Here is an 18368-nt window from a genome sequence, read left to right as displayed (position 1 = left end):
ACAGCAGGAAGGTAAGACTGAGCAGGACGAGAGAGTACATAAGCACTTCAATATTCTGTGAAAAGTAAAATAATGCTACAGTCACCAGTGAACAGCAAAAGACAGGAGTTGTTGTCTTAACGTGTCTGGCGAAGTCTACAAGATAACAACAGGAAGGTAAGACTGATTAGGACGAGAAAGTATGATAAAGCAAAGACACCACATAAGAACTTCAATATTCTATGATTACACACTCACGATGGGTAGGACATTTTGGCCACTGGAGAAAATATTAGGAATGCAATATTCTATTACACTTAATAGCATATGCTTATTAAGTAAAGGACTAACCAAAAATATTCAAAATGTACATAAAATTATTTGAAATTAAAAATAAGAAAAAAATATTTATGAATGTATTTAAAAAATCTTTAATCTTTTTTTATTATTCAAAATGTACATACATAAGATTATTTAAAATTAAAAATAAGAAAAATATTTATGAATGTATTTCAAAGGGCTACATACACATTTGGCTGACCACCTCTAAGGTTATGACTGATGCCACGAAGGAATTCTGCAATGGTTTTCTTGCCTTCGTTCAGGTCGAGTACAAGGTTGTGGAGCCGTGTCTGCAATTCTTGATATTTTTTTCTTCTTTTAAAAGGACGAATGCCACGTTCATCCTAGAGCAGGGGTGCGTCCACATTAAAAGCTTCTGCTCGTTTCTTTGTATACAGGAATCCATCGAAACAGATCTTTTGTCCAGCTCGTTCTGTTGTTATGATTTCAAGCTCCATAGTGTACTGAAGGCTAGTTCTTTATACACCTCATTCATCAACTTCCTCCTAGTTTGAACAACTGTGAACTGAAGCTTCGCTATTGTCTCATCCAGCTACAATTGTAAACTGAAGCTTCACTCTTTTAATCTCAATGCCATAACACATTATTAACACCTGTAAATTGAAGCTTCACTTCCGTCTCACTTAGAAAATATAATGAATACGAACATTAATAATAATTGTGAAAATATGTAAATAATGTAAAATATAAAAATATCAATGATAAATCTGAAAATATGTAAATAATATAAAATATAATATATCTTACAGTAAATATGTTTCGTGGCCAAAACCTTGGGAGGTTCCCGTGGCCAAAACGTCCTAGAGTGACATCCTGTGGCCAAAACATCCGTGGGCAAATCATCCGTGGCCAAATCGTCCTACACCCCATGTAACTAAACCCCTTCACTGCTACATGACACATATTTTTCCATATTCCTTAATCACTAAGAGGCTTTTTCTTCTACAGTGACAAGCGAACATCACAGTGGCTAAAAAATACATAACTTCTCCTTGTAGTCTAATTTTTCTTCCTAACGCTAATATAAATCCCGTACATTATTTTTAGTGCAGAGAGTTGTTGTATATCGCAGGGAAGCGGTTAAAGAGAGAGAGAGAGAGAGAGAGAGAGAGAGAGAGAGAGAGAGAGAGAGAGAGAGAGAGAGAATGCTTGAGAGGGATGGGAGCGTGGAGAGGGATAGAAAACGGAACCAAAAATTAAGAAAGGTACAGGACTAGAAAGGAGACGGATTACGAGGGAGTAAGTAAGTAAGGAAGGAAGGAAGGAAGAAGGAAGGAAGGAAGAAGGGAAGGAAGAAGGGATGAGAGGAATGACAAAAGGAAGGGTGGAAACAACACGGCAAAGGAATGATATAGAAAAAAAAAAAAAAACGGGAATAAAATAAAAGAGAATAGAATACAAAGCAGGCATGTAAGGTATAGAAGTCCTCTTTTTCAATCCTAATCAATAATAACAGGATGAATGAATGATACGTGAGTGGCTTTTTACTTCTGGTTTTATTTTTACGTCCCCTCCAACTGCTCTCGTTAGTGTCAAGAAAGAGAAGCAAGCACGGGAGGCGTAAGTACTCGTGCGTGTATACTGTGTAGTGTGTAACCTTGTGCTGGGTGAAGAGGGTGCATTGATGGCCCTCACCAGACTAGAGGCGGAAGGTAGGTGGAGGAAATAGGATAACACACACACACACACACACACACACACACACACACACACACACACACACACACACACACACACACACCTCATGCCTGTTTGTTCAGAATTTGAATAACGACTTAAGAGGTGAAGTTGTCGACAGTAGAGTCTTCCACAAACACCGAAAACACGGGTCGGTCTGTGCGCTTACGGCCTGTGTAAACTCCCTTATTTATTCTCTCTCTCTCTCTCTCTCTCTCTCTCTCTCTCTCTCTCTCTCTCTCTCTCTCTCTCTCTCTCTCTCTCTCTCTCTCTCTCTCTCTCTCTCTCTCTTTTTACAGCATCGCAAATCACTTAGCTCTTCCAGGACTCGACGTAAAAATTTAGACCCATACTTGCCACTTCCTGACACTTTATGACTCTCTCCCTCCTGCCAATCAGTGCCTATAAAGACCAGTATAGGAATGCAGCCCCGCCCTCTCCACTGTCCGTATGATAAATGCCCTGCAAATGCCCCTTCCTGCTTGCTCCCTTCATGGCCTCTGATAGAAAGCTGTTTAACTCATCACACCTAGATTTCCTCCCTCTCTCTAACTCAAATAGCGCTGGTACTGTTTTCATACATGTTCCCCTCTTCTCTCACTAAGTTGTGCTGAAAGACGTGTCCTTTGCTACTATCAATTATTATTATTATTATTACTATTGTTATTATTATTATTATTTTTATTATTAGTTGGTATCACTGTTATTGTTATTATCCTTATCATCATTATTATTGACGTTGTTGTTAGTTATCAGTAGTAGTAGTAGTAGTAGTAGTAGTAGTAGTAGTAGTAGTAGTAGTAGTAGTAGTAGTAGTAGTAGTAGTAGTAGTAGTAGTAGTAGTAGTAGTAGTAACAGTAGCAGCAATATCAGTACTTCAGTTAACTCGGAAAAGGCAAAATGAAAACAGCCCTGAATACAGCAAATAATAACCTGGGTAAGCATGTCTGATGAAGTCTGAAATGAACAGCGCATCCCTAACCTGCTGGAAAAGTGTGACACAAGCCTGCGAGTGAAGTATTATTCCGGCTCACTTGTAACCTTTGTGTTGTGAGGCGGATGTCACTTTTTGCGACCAACACCAAGCTTTAGTTCCCTTCACTCACCTGCAGTCATGCACTCGCAATACACTCATGCGAGGAAATATACTGAAGTCTAGTTGATATTGTTTATTTTCAGAAATGAGGGTTACAACATCTATGGCGGGATCTCTAGCAGAATAACATATAGGTTTTCGTGCAAGATTAAAGTAAAAGTCCATAGATATCCCTCGTAGCAAAGGGAGTGGAGGATGAAGTCGAAGTCTTTAGTATCTATAGCTTATGTTTGATTTGTATATTTATCTCGTGTTGCTCAAAGGAAGACAGTGTATACCAGTCCGATGAGGTTAACTATACGTTGCTGCATACGTTACTTCTTAATACAAACGGAATTAGCACATATTTACATAGTCAACTAATCATTTAAGTCAACTCTGTATTCTTAACCTCTTCATTACTGAGACGCATTTTTACCTTGTTTTTTGGGGTATAATTAGACAATTTTATTTGCATTAAGAGATCTATGGAAGTCAGAAGATTGATGCCCTGAGTCTTCACTATTCTAATCCCCCAAATGAGTTTCTGAAGCTGTATAAAATCACCAAATAGTAACCAGAATGAATATGAAAAAGCGGCACGCTACTGAAGGGAGTTAATATAAACGAAATTGGTACATATTGAAATTCACTAGCCAATCATTTCAATCAACTCTCTACTGAATATAAACGAAAATAATCACATATCCAACTCAGTAACTAATCATTTAAATAATCTCTCCATTCTTAACATAAACGAAATTGGTACATATTCAAAATCATTAACTAACTAATCATTTGAATCAACTCTCTATTCTAAGTCAGGGAGAGCAAATAGCCATCATTGAATTAGCGGTGAATGGGTTTCAATCGCAGTGTCCTATGGATATGTGAGTCACGTAATCAGTTTTAATTTACAGCTCAGATTTAATATTGACTAATTTATCATTCCGGCGATTTGTTCACTCATTTGCACTTCCAAAGCACATCAGAGCAACATTTTCTTCCGATAAAGCTCAATAGCACTCCGATCAGCCCTGCCTCGACCATCAGGCCCCGACCAACCCACCCCCACCAGCCTCCCACGACCAGCCCACCACCAGCCTCCCTAACCAAACTGCTCCCACCAGCCTTTCCCCGAGCAGCCCGCCCCTACCAACCAGTCCCCAGCCTTGCCCCTGCTACGCCTGCCCTACCCTGTTCCAAACATGCCTCCAGCTACAACTCAATATCATTTACCGATCAGCTTTACCATACCCCGGCCAGTTTTCCCTCCTGATAACCCTGCTTCGCTCACCCACGCTCCAGTCACAGCCTCCACTCTCACTCACACTCTCGGGAAAGTCCATCTCTGTTAACTCTACCCAGCATGTCCCTTTCTTGCTAGCAGTGTCTTAGTCAATCTAGCTTATTCTTAACCTTTAGTAATATGATTCGCATTACTGTATACAAGACTGCTTAAAGACAGAGGTGTAAATGAGGCTATAGAAATCTTCGAAATGCATTAAAATCTCGTCGATATATTGTTAATGGAGGAGGCGTTAAGATTTTTAAACTGAGAGAGAGAGAGAGAGAGAGAGAGAGAGAGAGAGAGAGAGAGAGAGAGAGAGAGAGGAGGTGTAAGTGATACTTCACATAATGGTGGTGGCCTGCTTTCCTGCTTTCTGCCTCCACGTTATCATTATTCATTATCAACACATGGCACAACAATTAAACAACGCACACACACACACACACACACACACACACACACACACGCATGACACAACACAGCGGTCGGTGGCGGGTATATAGCAAAGACGACTTCACTCGAGTGCGTAGCTGCGTTAGTGGTGACTGTTCAGGGTGGAGAGGAACGCATTCTTGGGGAGGCAAGGATACATTCTAGGAGGCTGACGGAGATTCCTGGACCTCATCGCCAACATTCCTCTCAAGGGGACAATTACGAAGCGAGACTCAAGCTGCTGCACCGGGACACTTCTTCAACTCTCTTTTATTTTCCCTTCAGTGGTGGGGGAGATGAAGGGACTATCGAGGGGCAGCGCGGTTCCCCTGTACCCTCACTCTTTAATTACGGCAATTTTAAGCTTCCCGGCGCTGGAACAATTCGATAATTTGCTCCGTGTTCTGAACTGTGAGCTCAGATAAAACTGTTCAACGTTCTAGTGTTATTTTAGCTCATAATATTCTGACTGCAATTTTTCGTATCATATCATCGGTATAAAACGTTTCCTCTCTTTTTTTCAACAGGTATAATTCAGTTCAGTCATTTTTTTCTTTATTTTTTTTTCTATTTTAGCTCATAATATTCTGACAGCAGTTTTCCTATCGTATCATCGGTGTAAAATGTTTTCTCTTTTTTTTTCAACGGATATACTCTTGTTCAGTCATTTTTTCCATACAATATCTAATGAATTTATAGCTTTGTGAATAATAGATACGCTCTTCACCGTTTCATTTTTTCCACACAGTATCAGAGGTGTAAAGTACTTTATTTCACTAATGACAGGTACTATGAATACTCTCGTTCATTATATAATCCTATTATTACAGGGGCTGCCTATTCTCTCAACATTCAGAGAACTGTAAAAAATAAATAAACAAAATACAGAGATAAGACGAAAATGAAAGGATTATTTTTGTCTTTTCTACAATACAAAACAATTTAAAAGAATAACATAAAAAAAAAATGCCTCAGTCTTGAAAGTGATCGCCACTCATGTTACATAAAATCAACTGGTAATAAATAAAACCTTCATAAAGTAACAGCTTCATAAATCCCCTTCCTCTCCTCTCCTCTCTCTCTCTCTCTCTCTCTCTCTCTCTCTCTCTCTCTCTCTCTTTCTCCTCACAAACATGCAGTATAATCCAAAGCCCCACATCTCACACCTCGTAATTCCCCGTCACTGGAAACAACTCGCCAAAATCAAGTCCCCAACAAGTCGCCAAGTATCAGAACATTTTTTTTTTCTTCCGGGAGTAAACAAAAGTGCAATAGTCCTTCTCGTGTCACCGTTTTCTTCATTTTACGATCCTAGGTTTCCAGCAACGGATCTGAGCCACACACAAGAGGAAGAAGGACTTTCAAAGAGTTCCAACTTTCTTACTTTTTCTTCTCAGTTGGGGGAGCAGAAAAGGCAGACACTAAGTTGGAGCTGCGGAAGTAAAGGAAGATGTGCAGGAAGGTAAGAAGAGAACTGCTCGTGGCGATGAATCTAAACTGCAAACTTCGCATCTCATCTCTTGCTAAAACAGTTTCTATGAATTTGTGTGTTCTGAGTCGTCTCCGCCAGTTTTTATCACCCATCCTCCCTAAATCTATAGAAGGGTCTTATCAACTCTTCTTTGAGTATCCTAAGAATCTTCCTCACTGCAAACTTCACATCTCATCTCTTACTAAAACAGGTTCTATTAACTTAGGTGTTCTGATTCGTCTCCGTCAGTTTTTATCACCGTCTTCTCCCTAAATCTACGTATACAGGGATGGCCTTATGAACTCTCGTCTAAGTGACTGTTTTAAGCCTCTTTCTCACTGCAAACTTCACATCTCATCTCTTGCTAAAACAGTTTCTATAAAGCTAGTTGTTCTGAGACGTCTCCACCAGTTTTTATCACTCCGCCGTCTTCCTAAATCTATACAGTGGCCTTATCAACTCCTCTCCTCTAACTGAGTGTCCTAAGCCTTACTCACTGCCGCCATGTAGCATTTTTTTTCATTTATACAATGTGGGCTTTTCACGGGAATTTATGGGTTGAAGGGGATACTTTTTGGGGTACCTCCTATCTCAAAGCCCACCCGCTAGGAAATCGTTGCCCCGAGTGAGGAAGCCCAACCTACACTCGGACCGTGGACAAGATTCGAACCCGTCCGCTTAGAGACCTCTCGGACCTCAAAGCACCCATGATTCCACTGCACCACGGCCCTTATCTCTCGCTGTTTTCTTTGTTAGGTTAGATGAGAGAAGGTTAGGTTAGTTCAGGTAAGATACGGGATTAGATAAAGTTTGGTTAGCTTAGCCCAGATTGAGTTAATAGTTTTTTTTTATGGAAGAGGGAAAACTGGCCAAGGGCAACGAAAAAATATAAAAAAAGGCCCACCTGATTGCCAGTTCCCTAAAGGCTAGTATATTAAGTGCAGTGCAACAACGGGTCAGTCAGCAAGGCAATGAGAAATCCTTGTTAACTGTTCTGATGTTTGAGAAGGATGATGAAATAGTTAAGCATGTTACTATTACTATCACATCCAACACCGGTACCATTAACGCGGTTTCCCTGCCAATAATGAGAAATCCTGTATAAATGTTCTGATGTTTGAGAAGAATGATAAAATAGCTAAACACGTTACTATTACTATCACATCCAACACCGGTGCCATTAACGCTGTTTCCCTGCCAATAATGTCACCACCACAGCGATAAAAAAAAAGGTTAATTACTGGATTATTGATAGTATTACCGGCACTACTACAATTGCTGTACATGAATTACCAGCAATTAACGTCATTACCACCACCGCTCAAAGTCTAATTATTGAATTATCAGTATCAATTAATTATTACACTTTTTATCAGCCTTCTTATCATTAAATTCCTCATACTCTCACTATCACCACCACCACCACCACCACAACCACTAACAACAATAATATAAGAAAAAGAAGAAAGAAAAACAAGAGACAACAATAACAACAGCATAAGAAAAAGAAGAAGAAGGATAAAGAGAAATGAGACAAAAACAACAATAGCAACAACATTAAAAAAAGAAAGATAAAAAGAAATGAGACAAAATAACAACACAAGATGAAAAGAAAAAACAAAAAAAACAAGAGACAACATCACCACCCCTACCACCACCACCACCACCACCACCACCACCACAACACCACCACCACCACCATTCCATCATTAACATTAATAACAAAGATACCAGCAAATACTCTACCCCATCCTTCCCCACACACTGTATCTCCTCCTCCCTTCCCCTGCCCTGCCCTCTTGGATATCCGCGGTATCTAAAAAGGATAATTTGGGTACCTTTTTGACTCCAGTATTCACGTAATCACACATAATTACCAGCGAGGCACACCAGAGCGATAATATTCATCTACATCTGTGAAATGCATGGCTCTTTTAACTGGCAATGGAGACTATCAATGATTCGTTATCGGACTAATGAATTTCAGTAAATATTTGTAGCCAAGTCTGCGAATACATAGTGGCGAGGCTGGAAGGGATGTGGGTGTGGGGTTGGTTTTATTGTATTTTTGTTATTATTTTCCTAGCACAAAGCAGTTTTAATTATTCATGTATACACTGTGGACTGATAAGAATGATATGGTGTGAAAATGTTCTCTTGTTCTTCATTTGGGTTGGAGATAACAGGCGATTCATGGACAGAGGCAGTGGTGGAAGTGATGGAATAATGTGTTTTAAATTCTTTAGTTCATTGGTTAGTGATGGTAAAATGTCACGCGGGATTGCCTTCACTAATCTGTGTTGAGCCCTTTCAATACTAAGACACATTTTTACCTCGAGATTCGTGTACGATTAGATAATTTTATTGACATTAGAAAGGGTGTATGGAGGTCAGAAGATTAATAGCCACCTCCTTCTCTAGTTTAAACCCTCACATGAGTTTCTGAAGCTGTATAAAATTCACCAAATAGTAAGCAGAATGAATATGGAAGCGCTTCATGGTACCGAAGAGGTTAAAGGGTTAGTTTTGAAAGCCTTGAGATTGATTGATTGATTAGAGAATTGACTGACTGAATGATTGGTGGATTACTGAACTGACTGACTGATTGGTTGTCCGACTAACTAACTGAAAGCTTCACCAACAGACAAACTTGACTGACTGGCCGCTTGATTGACCGCGGTATTAAAAGATGACGCACAACGAAGCTAGCGAATGAGAATGAAAGCTGAGAGATTCACCGTAACGTCTCTTAAAATACATTCCAGCTTGTTGAAATGCCTGACTGTTCTTGCGCACCAACTCACATGTCAAAATAAGACGAGTTGCAAAATAATAACAATTCCACCGCCATCAGCTTCCCACAGCACTATCATCGTTAGTGTTGTTGCTTTTGTTGTTCATCGTTGTTTTTCACCTTTTGATGTTAGATTGAGTGCACTTTACCTAATGGCGCCTTTCGTGCGTGTCTTTGTGTTGATATTGTTGGTACTGATGGTGGAATCCTCGCAGTGAAGCATGGGTAAGCATCACTGAGGGAGGGAGTGGTGTGGGAGGGAAAGAGAGAGAGAGAGGGGAGAGAGGGAGTGAGGGAAGGCATCGCGGTCGTCTGTCAGTTGGTGGCCAGGGAATGGAAGAGCGGAATCGTTCTCATACCGATTAGCGAGAGGAATGTGAGCTACTGCAATCACTGAGAGTCTGTCCCCCGACACTGCATTCCTCCCGACGGCCCACATCAGCCGGATTAATTCAAGGCGCCAAAAGAGCGCCGGGGAAGGGGGTCTAGAGGTAGGCTGGAGGGAAGGGCGAGGCTCCTCAGGGATACAAATGATATTCCAGCAAAGAATGAAATCGATCTCCGCGTTCCAGAGTTTCCAGAGTTTGTTCTTCCAGACTAAACGCCCCTTTGCCAATATGTCGACGCGCGTGCCTCTCTGCGGAGTAATTCATCCACGGTTGGAATTCATTAATTAAACTTACCCTCGGGACACTGACGTGGTACCGAGATCTGCTGGTGAAATCAACCAATTCAGGACTAAACGCTGCAAAACTTAATGCATACCTCTTCTCTTATACTATATGGTTTAAATTTCGCTTCGTTCTTCTCGACTGCACTTGTTTGGTGTGCTCATCAGTTTCACATAGCATCGCCAGGTCTCCATGTCCCTTTCTCCCCTTAGCTGGTACTATAGTGGTTCCCTTTAGTAGCTGTGCTTCTTCCTCTTCCTCCTGCTCGCCCTCGTCCCCTCGTCACTCACAGCAATAGTCCATAGTTAGAAATGCTTTGCTCTCTCACCATGACTATTTTCTAGGGCCACAGAGATGATTGGCGATAGTGTTTCTCCAGTTAATAATGTAGAAATCTTGTCAATCTTCATATAAAACTATAAAAACACCTTAAAGACATATGTGAATTTAAATAAAGCCTTTTAAAATAGTTGAGGTGAAGCGCAGGAGTGTTTTGAGAATACGGACCAATGACACGCGTGCGCCCTTGTCACTCAGCAATGTTTATTGGCCTGACGCTCAACATGGCAATATTGCGATTTCATTAAAGCAGCTTCGTAAACAAATCATACGAGATGGTAGAGGGAAGGTGAAGGTGTTATTCTACATGATTTTGACCCAAAGTGAGAAATATGATATAAATTTTAGGTACTCCTTCTTCTCCTTCTTCTCCTTCTCCTTCTCTTCCTCCTCTACCTGTGTGCTAACTAATATAAATGCAGGTATGTTTCGCTTCTCCCACTGTGTGTGTGTGTGTGTGTGTGTGTGTGTGTGTGTGTGTGTGTGTGTGTGTGTGTGTGTGTGTGTGTGTGTGTGTGTGTGTGTGTGTGTGTGTGTGTGTGTGTCATTGAAAGGGACAGCAGTGACCAAAGCATGTGAATAACCCAACAATTTTCTCAGATAAAGATGAATGGAAGTTCCCTGGCACCGCTGCTTCCTGATAGAATCTTGATACATTTACAGTCCGAAAACGAAGAAACAGGGAGGTAAAGTTTGGCCATGAAAGTTAGAAGAGGAAAGTAAAAGTTAAATGCGGTAAAGTACAAGTTGAACCGGAGGAGGAGGAGGAGGAGGAGGAGGAGGAGGAGGAGGAGGAAAAGGCGGAACAAGAGGGCGTAGAACTGGAAAAGAAAGCAAAGGTGAAGGCGGACATGAAGGCGGACAAGGAGGAGGACGAAGATGAGGACGAGGACAAAGAGGAGGACGAGGAGGAAGAGAAGAAGGAAAAAAAAAGGAGGAGGAAGAATAGAAGAACGAGACAGAGTGAGATGCTGCCAAGACTCGGAGAAAGAATGACGACGATGATGATAAGTAAAGGATAAGAAAAATGAAAATGAAGAGAGAGAGAGAGAGAGAGAGAGAGAGAGAGAGAGAGAGAGAGAGAGAGAGAGAGAGAGAGAGAGAGAGAGAGAGAGAGAGAGAGAGAGAGAGAGAGAGAGAGAGAGAGAGAGAGAGAGAGAGAGAGAGAGAGAGAGAGAGAGAGAGAGAGAGACGGAAGACAAGGGGACGACGACAAATGTGGATAGGACAAAGAGCTCAAGGGACTGCCAGTGAGTAATGGAGGGAGATGGAAGGACAAACGGCTCTGCAAAAAAAAAAAAAGAAAGATAAAGAATAAAAGAACATTCGCTTATCGACAAGAAGAACGACATGTGTTAAAAAAAAAATAAAAAAAACTTGAGGGTTCGTAAGATAGTGCTGGATGAGAAGTAAAGTGGCAAAGCGACTAAACGACACAGCGACAAAGCGACAAAGAGTCTCATATATGGAGAACAGAAGCATTTTAGTGGAATATGTAAAGAATTTGTAATGGAAGATATGAGAAAAAAATGTTAGAAAAGAATATGTAACAAAAGATGTCAGAAAAATATTAAAAAAGGAAACAGGGAACAGAGATATTTTAAGTAGAATATGTAGAGAAAATGACAAAATGTAATGGATGATATAAAGAAAATGATAGAAAAGAATATGAAACAGAAGATAAAAAAAGGAAAATTTTAGAGAGGAAACAGAGAACAGATTTGCCATTAACTAGAGATACACACATACATTCAACACAACACAAATTCACGAATATACAAAAAAAAAAACGATATATATATCAATGTTACGCTCCACGAAACAGCAACAGAAATATGGCAAGCAATTCAACACGAGAATACAATTTTGTACACAACTAAAAGACAAACAAGGAACGATTATTAGGTACAACAAATATTAGAATATGTGGAAAAAAATAAGAAATGTAATGCAGGATATAAGAAAAATGTCAGAAAATAATAAGTAACGGAAGATATAAGGAAAATGTCAGAAGAAAAGAAATAGAGAACAGAGGAATTTTAAGTAGAATGTATAGAGAAAAGGAAAAAAAAATGTAATGGATATAAGAAAAAAATAGAAAACGAAAACAAGAAAACAAGAAATGAATAACGATGTAGAGAATATGTGAAAGAAAATTATTAGAAAAATGTTAGGAATGAAAAAAAAACGAAAACAAGAAAAAAACGAAATGATTAACGATGTAAAGAAAAAGAGACAGACATTTTGAAGTGAAATATGACGAGAAAATGTTACAGGAATGACGAAAAGAAAATGTTATGAGTAGATTTTAGACTACACGAGTACTAAGTGTTAGAAAAAAATAAATAAACAACAATGTGGAAAAAGAGAGACATTTTGAAGTGAAATATGTCGAGAAAATATAACAAAAGATACAAAAGAAAATGTTACGAATAGATTTTAACTACACGAGTACTAAGTGACACACATACACACACACACACACACACACACACACACACACACACACATAAAAAAATAAATAAAAATAAATAGACAAATAAATAACGATGTGGAGAAAGAGAGACATTTTGAAGTGAGATATGTAGAGAAAATATAACAAGAGATACAAAACAAAATATCACAAATAAATCTTAAAACTGCACGAATATTAAGTGACACACACAAAAAGTTACGATTTACAGAACAGAAACATTTTGAAGTGAAAAAAAAAGTACATAAAAACGTAACAGAAGCAATAGAAAAATGGTACCAATAACCTTTAACCCTTTCATTACAATTTGACCCATCTTTCCATAACCACCAACCACCGAGACATTTTTTCTTATTCTACAGCAACTTACAAACATTATAGTGTCTAGAAAATGCAAAATCTCTTCTTTTAAACCCTTCCTTTTTTTCAGACACTTATAAAAATGTCTCATACAATGTTTCAAGTGTCGAGAATTGTTGCATATCGCAGGGAAAGGGTTAAACTGCAGGAATATTAAGTGAATTCCTTGAGTCATGGTTAGGTATCGTACACTCTAATCATTCTCTACCCAATGCAAATCTTCAGAGTCTTATAAGCCTTGTTACCTCTCGGCCTTTACTTTAAACAAACCATCACCACCACCACCATCTATAAACTGCAGGAATATTAATTGAATTGCTTGAGTCACGGTTAGGTATCGCACACTCTACTCATTCTCTACCCAACGCAGATCTTTGGAATCTTATAAGCTCTGTTACCTTTCGGCCTTGACTTTAAACAACCCACCACCACCACCACCAATAAACTTTAAACTGCAGGAATATTAATTGAATTGTTTGAGTCACGGTTAAGTATCTCAATCTTCTCAACTCATTCACTACCCAATGCAAATCTTCAATTTTATAAGCCCTGGTACCTCTTGCCTTGACTTTAAACAACCCACCACCATTCCTACCACCACCACCACCACCACCACCACCTGCCATAATAACTTCAAGGAATAATAAGTTTAGAGAAGAAGTAAAAGCACAAGGAAAAAAAGTAAACACGAACTGCAAGACACGAGGAAAAATAAAAACTGAGAAAGACGGAATGAACTGGAAGAAAATCGTGGAAAAAGAAGAGCAGAAGGAGGAGGAGGAGGAGAGGCGAAGTGACCACCTCAGCAACACGTCTATAAAATAAAACCGAGCGCGAGTGAGTTAGTGAGGAAGTGTTGAGAGAGAGAGAGAGAGAGAGAGAGAGAGAGAGAGAGAGAGAGAGAGAGAGAGAGAGAGAGGAAAACAGAGAGAATAAGAGAGTAAAAAAAAAAGCATGATAAACAGGAAGAGGGGGGAGGGAGAGAGTAAGAGAATCAGACCGGGATGGGTAAAAGAGGGAGTGAGGGAGATGAGTGAAGGAAGGAAGGAAGGGAGTGGAGAAGGAAGTGGTGGATGAGATGGAAGGAGAGGAACGAGAGGTGGGCTCAGCATAACTTGGAGGCGAGAGGAGGTGGAGGAGTTACGAGTACGAGGGAGGGCTGTGGTGGTCATGCGATTTATGACTGAATTTTCCATCATGTAAACACACCCGACTGGAGGAACAGATGAGGAGGAGAGGGAGGGGGAGGAGAAAGAGGAGGAGGAGGAGGGAAGGACGAATAAAAAAATAAATAAAGGCAATAATAACGTTATCCTCTCCACTATTTTTCCCACCATGCACAAATAACCATTACAACTCCTAACTTTTATATCGAAGTTTAATTTTTTCCATTATTTAATACCGGTATGTAAATGAAGTCGGACTGCATTTTATCACGGGAAGCTCCAGCCTGGAAATCGGCTTTTTAACGCGCCACACTCACTAACATCGTGTCTCTAAGGGTCGCACGCAGTGGAGGGAGATCAGAGAGGGGGAAAAAGGAGAAAAAAATGCTAATCTGGTTATATTCTTCCGTGACGTGATATGGCTGCGTGTGTGTGTGTGTGTGTGTGTGTGTGTGTGTGTGTGTGTGTGTGTGTGTGTGTGTAGAGTTTTCACACTTACACAAATTTTGAAAAGAATAGTAAGTAATTGAAGATAAGAGGAAAGAAAGATGGAATAAAGAGAAGAGGAAAGGGAAGAGAAAGTGAGCAGGGAAAGATGGAAGGAAAGGAAAGAAACTAGAAACGATGAGATAATTAGAGAAATAAGAAGAAAAAGGCGAATAAAAGGAAATGATGAGAGAATAGAGAGAGAATGAAAGGAAAGGAAAGAAAGGGAATAACTAGTTGCTTAGAAGTGGAAAGAGAAAAAAATAAGAAAAAAAACAAAAATTGAGAAAGAAAAAAGAAAAGACGATAAGGAAATGACAAATAGGAAACAATAACAAACTGAACAAAATGAGAAAAATAATAAAAGAAAATAAACAAATGAAAAAAAGGAGAAATAGAAAGACAAGGTTAATATAAAAAAAAAAGAAAAAATGAAAAAAGGAGAAGTGGAAAGACAAACTTAATAAAAAAAAAGATGAGAGAAGGATATGGAAGGATAAAAAGGAAGGAAAAGGAATGAGAGTCACCAGGTGTTTAGGACAAGTTGGTAGAGGGAAGGTGGGTGCATCAACAGTGGGGGCAGGAGTGGGGGCAGGAGGAGGAGGGAGGGAGGAGGAGAAGGAGGGGGCAGAGAGGGGGTGGGGGAGGATGACCCAACACGACACCAGTGGACAGGACAACAGATGGGTGGTGTTGTGGTGGCCCAATTTACACCAGGCAGGAATGTCCATTATGCCTGCAGTGGTGGTGGTGGTGGTGGTGGTGGTGGTGCAGGAGACTGTCATCACCACCCAGTACTCCACCACTCCCCCATTAGTCACCTCAGCCAGTCACCTCATCCCCTCCTCCCTCCCTCCTTGTCCTGTCTACAAGCCACACCCTCCCCCCCACTCCTCTCCTCTCCTTATTCTACCACAGTTTGCCTCGTTACTTTACCCTTTCGGACTTCTTGGCTCCACCACCATCACCGCCACCACCAGTACCACCACCATCACCGCCACCACCAGTACCACCACCTGTACCACCACCATCACCAAATATAAACAAACAACAGTAAGATATCAAATGACCTTATTCTTTTCTATTTCCCACCAGCTTATTATACACACACACACACACACACACACACTCACTCACTCACACTCTCTCTCTCTCTCTCTGTCTAGCAAGGTAACGCAAAAATGTCTATTTCAACACAAACGAGAGCAAAGATACAAGATAAAGCAAACTATAATGACAAAATGGAAGCAACTGATAAAAAGAACCTTAGGAAAAAAGATCAAAGAGAAAAAGAAACCCAAAAGAATAATAGTAGACCGTTGTATCAGTAACATCATATATCTTCTCCCTCTCTCCTCGCCCACACAATGGATCCTGCAAACACGGTCACATCATTGTCAAAATAAGAAAGACGACGCGAGAGGAGAGCAGCGGTCTTTTGAGGAGCGAAGGGCAAGGAAGAGAGGGAGAGAGAGAGAGAGAGAGGGAGGGAAAGGGAGGAAAGGGAGGGAGGGAACTGGAAGAGCGCGTTGCTATTTCTTTCATCTGTCGAGCAAAGTGTGACAGGAACAGAGACGTGTAGATAATGAGTTCCTGAAGTGTGTGTGTGTGTGTGTGTGTGTGTGTGTGTGTGTGTGTGTGTGTGTGTGTGTGTGAAGAGTTGGAGGGGAGAAATGAGTGATGAAAGCCAGTGGTCGTATTGTTGATGAAACTAAGAATAGAGAAAAACATGTTGAAATGAGGGAAGAAGAGAAGGATATCTGATAGGGAAGAAAATGAAAGAAGAGAGGAGGAAGTGAGGAAGAAAAGATGAATGAAAAGAAAGGAAGAAAGAAAGGAAAATGAGACATCAAAGAGTAAAAGGCTAAGAGGAAAGGAATAGGAGACAGGAAGCAGAAATGAAGAAATATGTAGAAACAACGAGAGAGAGAGAGAGAGAGAGAGAGAGAGAGAGAGAGAGAGAGAGAGAGAGAGAGAGAGAGAGAGAGAACCATCCACACACTTACTGTACTAATTTCCCTTGCAACTTTTTTTACTTTTTTACTTCCACCTATTTTTTTTTTTTTTTTGTCACGCTGAACTGCATCACTATTTTTTGCCGTCCCTGCCAGCCCGAGCCGCCCCGAGCCTTCCTAGGACCGAGCAAAACTTAACGGAAGCGACACGTTTTTACAGCATCAAATTGCATTAATGACCGGACACCCCAACACCAGGACACTTGGACACTCAGACACACAGGCACTCAGACACCAGCCCCGCCGAGAGCCGTGAGTAGGATGAGCTTGTTCCTCTCTCTCTCTCTCTCTCTCTCGTATAAATTTTCAGTACGTAATCTTAACCTCTTCAATACTGAGACGCATTTTTACCTTGATTTTTGTGTGTGATGAGACGATTTTATTTGTCATAGGAAGGGTCTATGGAGGTCAAAAGATTAATGTCCGAAGTCTTTACTATTCTAATCCCAGCGTATGTTTCTGAAGCTGTACAAAATCACCAAATCGTAACCAGAATGAATATGGAAACGCGTCCTGATACTGAAAAAGATTAAAAGAAAGCAGAGTACATAAGTGAGGCAGCGATAATGAATTTGTGCACTAATGAAGGAGATTAAAGAACAAAATATACTCCATGTAGTAATTAACGAACTAAATTGGCTGATATTTTTATTCCCATGTAACAAATAATAAATAAAAGAAGAAAGTTTATATATTTAATCCTTCATGTTTTATTTTTACTTCGTCTTAACTTACCAATCAAATAATCCAACTATACTAACACAACTAAGGTCATTCTGCGCTCCTTACTTACACAAAAAGAAGAAAGAAGTAAGTTAACATATATCAACGCTTCCTGTTTTCTCTGGCTACATCTTAACACACCGATACAATAATCCAACTATACTAACACAACTAACGTCATTCTGCGCTCCTTACTTATACAATAGGAAAAGAAAGAGTACAAAAGTTTCAACACATGGTTAGTTGTCTTCTCTTCCCGCCTTTTTCTGCGTGGGCGAGCGACTAAACAAGACAGGAGACAAATGAGCGAGGGTTTACAAGTTCTAGTGTTCCTTATCTTCCATATACACATTTGTCTTGGGCTGAACAGTGACACTCGTAGAATTTTAAGTCCCGTATATTGTGTGGTGTGAAATTTATGGGTGTAGAGAGAGAGAGAGAGAGAGAGAGAGAGAGAGAGAGAGAGAGAGAGAGAGAGAGAGAGAGAGAGAGAGAGAGAGAGAATGAGGTACACAAGAACAGGGAAAAAGTAAAGAAACAGGAAAAAAAGTAAAGAAAAAGAAAAGTAAAATTTAGCAAAAAAGATGAGAAAAGAAAGTCTGAAGCTGGGAAAGGAACAAGATTAAAGACAAACATGACAAAAACAAGATCACTCGTATAGCCACACAGGAGGAAGTAAATTTGGAAAAGCAGTGTGGCGCAGCAGTGGCAGGAAACAGGCGGAGTGAAGCTGTCATGATGGCCTCCTCAGTGTGTGTGCGGTGATTGAGGGAACACGCCACGCTCTATCTATATGGAAATGTCCTCCAAGCTGAACCAGTTAAGTTTCCGAAGCACTCCTGGGCAATTTCTGGCGTCATCGAGGATCCCCGCAACTCCTCCTCGCCGACACTTTACAACCACTACATTAAGCCTTCCACAGTCCACTTGGTTTTCCCGCCAACGTCAACACTACTCATAAGTGCGCGTCTGTTTCCTTGCTGGATATTGTGACGGAAAATTAACACTACTTAACTAATTGAAGAAAGCCAAGCAAAATGTCGTATGCGATAG

The 18368-nt window shown here is 40.3% G+C and overlaps 1 long non-coding RNA gene across 3 annotated transcripts in view; it reads right to left on the bottom strand.

The window, feature by feature from the left end:
• Positions 1-18368, bottom strand: part of LOC123515730 — a 138531-nt gene that overhangs the window by 111793 nt on the left and 8370 nt on the right. For 2 of the 3 annotated variants that reach the window (XR_006677983.1, XR_006677982.1), the window contains exon 1: positions 508-958. The exons of the other annotated variant lie outside the window; for it this stretch is intronic. This is a non-coding gene — a long non-coding RNA (uncharacterized LOC123515730). Of the gene's footprint in view, positions 1-507; positions 959-18368 lie in introns of those variants that run through there. 3 annotated transcript variants of the gene reach the window in all.

Source organism: Portunus trituberculatus, chromosome 39 (genome assembly GCF_017591435.1).
Source record: "Portunus trituberculatus isolate SZX2019 chromosome 39, ASM1759143v1, whole genome shotgun sequence".
Taxonomy (NCBI): Eukaryota; Metazoa; Arthropoda; class Malacostraca; order Decapoda; family Portunidae; genus Portunus; species Portunus trituberculatus.
This window is presented reverse-complemented; position numbering and strand designations above follow the sequence as displayed.